The sequence below is a fragment of the Mobula hypostoma genome, chromosome 5, assembly GCF_963921235.1.
Source record: "Mobula hypostoma chromosome 5, sMobHyp1.1, whole genome shotgun sequence".
NCBI classification, from domain to species: domain Eukaryota; kingdom Metazoa; phylum Chordata; class Chondrichthyes; order Myliobatiformes; family Myliobatidae; genus Mobula; species Mobula hypostoma.
In genome coordinates, this window is record NC_086101.1 from 19,321,091 (window position 1) to 19,324,078 (window position 2,988).

The following is a 2,988-nucleotide window of genomic DNA, read 5'->3' on the forward strand; positions in this document are numbered from 1 at the left end:
GAAGTAAATCAGTGGAATTCATTGCCACAGATGGCTGTGGAGGCCAAGTCATTAAAGATGGGGTTAATAAGGGCATCAAAGGTTAGGGGGAGAAGGCAGGAGAATGGAGTTCGGAGGGTTAATAAATTAGCCATGATGGAAGGGTGGAGTAGAATCGATGGATGAGAAGGTCTATTCTGATCCTATGTCAGTATGGGTGGTGATAGAGGCAGATACAATACATTTAGGGCACTTAAGAGACTCCCACATGGGCACTTGGGTGAAGTCAATGGAGGGCTATGTGAGAGGGAAGCGTTAGATTGATCTTGGATTAGGTTAAATATTGTGGGCCGAAGGGCCTATACTGTGCTGAGCTGTCTGTTCCATCTTCTTGTCCCGGTCTCGTGCTGAGTAGTTATAGAACTGCGGGCAGCCATTTAGCATGGAAACACGCCTCTGGCCCAGCCTGTTCAAGATTCCCATCTAAGCTGGTCCCAGTTGCCCATATCCCTCTCTAAAACCTTTCCCACCCATTAACATGATCAAGTGCCTTTGTAAATGTTGTATATTTAACCATCTCCTCTGACAGCTCATTCCATATATAGACCACCCTCTGGCAAAGGCGTTCTCACTCAGGTTGCTATTAAATCTTTCCTTCTCTCACCTTAATCTAGTTCTTGATCCCTCCCCCCCCCCCGGTAAAAAGACTGACTGCATTCACCCCATCTATGCCTCTTGTAATTATATACTCCCCTACATAGGGGAGTATATAGGACTCCTCCTTCTCCTACTCTGCACTGAGTAAAGTCCTGGTCTGCCAGACCTCTCTCCGCTTCCCGGCAACGTCCTTGTAAATCTCTGCGGCGCTCTCTCTGCTGGCTCTCGGCCATCTTTTGAAGTCGCTCCTTTATATCAAGGACATCAAGCAGACGGAGTGTAAATGTTTGTCCTGAAACCCTAAGCCCTCACATGACTAAGCCAAGCCAGGCTGCCAAAAAATATTTCCGTAAGGACCCCCTTCCTCTCAAGGACTTCTGTCAAACTGTGGCGGACTTACGTACTGTAAGGAGAGACTGGGCAAGCTAGGGCTGCCTTCGCTGGAGCGGCCGAGACCTGACGGAAGTTTATAAAACTATGGGAGGCAGGGACAGAGGAGAGATGTTTAAGAAGATCTTAGGAAAGGCGCATGAATATGAAGACAGTGGAGGGATCTGGATGGTGTGTAGGCAGAAGGGATTCGGTCTCAGAAGCTTAATTATTCCGACAGAAGATCGCAGATGGAAGGGCTTGTTCCTGTGCTCGGTTCAATTCCCCATGTGGGTTAAGGGCCAAATGCTGGCAAAAGGGAATAGGTTGATGGGCTAGTACAACATGGGCCGAAGGGCCTGCTCCTGTGCTGTGTTCATTCCCCTTGTAGGATATGGGCCAAATGCTGGCAAAAGGGAGTAGGTTGATGGGCTAGTACAAAGTGGGCCGAATGCCCCGTTTTCCTGCAGTACTGTTCTACGTTCTATGTGGATAATCAACAGTCCTTTACTAATCCCAAACACGAGAATTAAACCATGTTTTTTTTATGCATTTACTTCAGACTTACCTCATATTCCTCCCCACCCCCTCAGGTTGTTGAAACGCCTGAAAAACCTAACGTTACCCCACCACCCAGGACATGCCCTCTTCGCATCACTACCATCGGTGAGGCGGTACAGTACACTCAATGTTTTTGGGACAGCTTCGTCCCCCTCCACCATCAGATTTCTGAACAGTTACAAAACATTTCATGATAATAAACCTGATTCTGATTCACCCTCACAACTCGCACTTAGGCTATGTTAATTTTGCCGCGTAGGTAATGTGTAATTCATGTTCAGTTTATCTTAACCTCCACCAAGAGGGCCACCACCTTGTCGTAGGGTTTGGAGGCTTGCGTGCCTCGATGACCTGGAGATCTATGTCGGCTGGAGTCAGGGCTTTCTGCTTTGAGCCTTGGTAGGGTCACCCATGCCAAACAGGTGAAAGGGTAGAGGCCAGACTAAGAATGGTCCACCGATCCTCTGGGTTCAGGGGTTCATCCCAGGGCTAGCAACCCCGCCCGGTCAAACAAAATTGTTACAGACACAGCAATGAAGAATCCTTCTACATCTGGGTGCGACGGTATTCCTGAGTCTCCACAAGGGACAGTAGTGAAAACCGGGAGGAAGCTACTGTCACAGTGAAGGAAGCCCTGAACACTGCCAGAGACAGAGGTCTATCGTTTCTGCCCTAAACACCAGCGGTGTGATAGGCAGTAAGTAAGTTACTTTAACTTATGATTAACACATGAGTGATGTACTGTGTAAAAAAAGTAAGTTTTCATGACGTTTGTACCCAGGATATGTATGCTGTGCGTGTGACAATAACCTTGAACTTGAACGCTTCCCTCAAACTGAATGGGCTAGCTAGCGCAACTTTAGGAATGTTTTCACACTCACCCTATTTGACTAGGGTTTGTAGGCTCCCATAGAACAGACTGGAGGAGGAGGACTGATTCTCTCTGGAGAGGATATGATTGGTTTCAATGGTGATGCAGTATGTTCACAATCAGCTTTGATTTTAATCCCACGTCGATAATTAACGGGTTTTGAATTCCCAATCTACCATGATGCAAGTGAACCTCACATTTCCAGAGCATTACTACAGTTCAGTGGAGGACGCAGGCACAGGAGATTCCGCAGATCCTGGATTTCCGGAGCAACACGCACAAAGCGCTGGAGGAAGTCAGCAGGTCAGAGAGTGGAGAGGGATAAACAGCCGATGTTTCAGGTCAAGACCTAGCCTGAAGCATCAACTGTTTACTTTCCTCCATGAGTTGCCGAGTTCCTCCAGCATTTTGTGCGTTTTGCTCAGTAAAAGAGGTGTCTGTTAATGCATCTTTGTCCATCCCTGAAGATACGCCCTTTAAAACAACTTCCATAAATTCAGAATAGATGTTCTGGGAACTTCACTGAACAAAGCAGGAACATATGCAGTTTT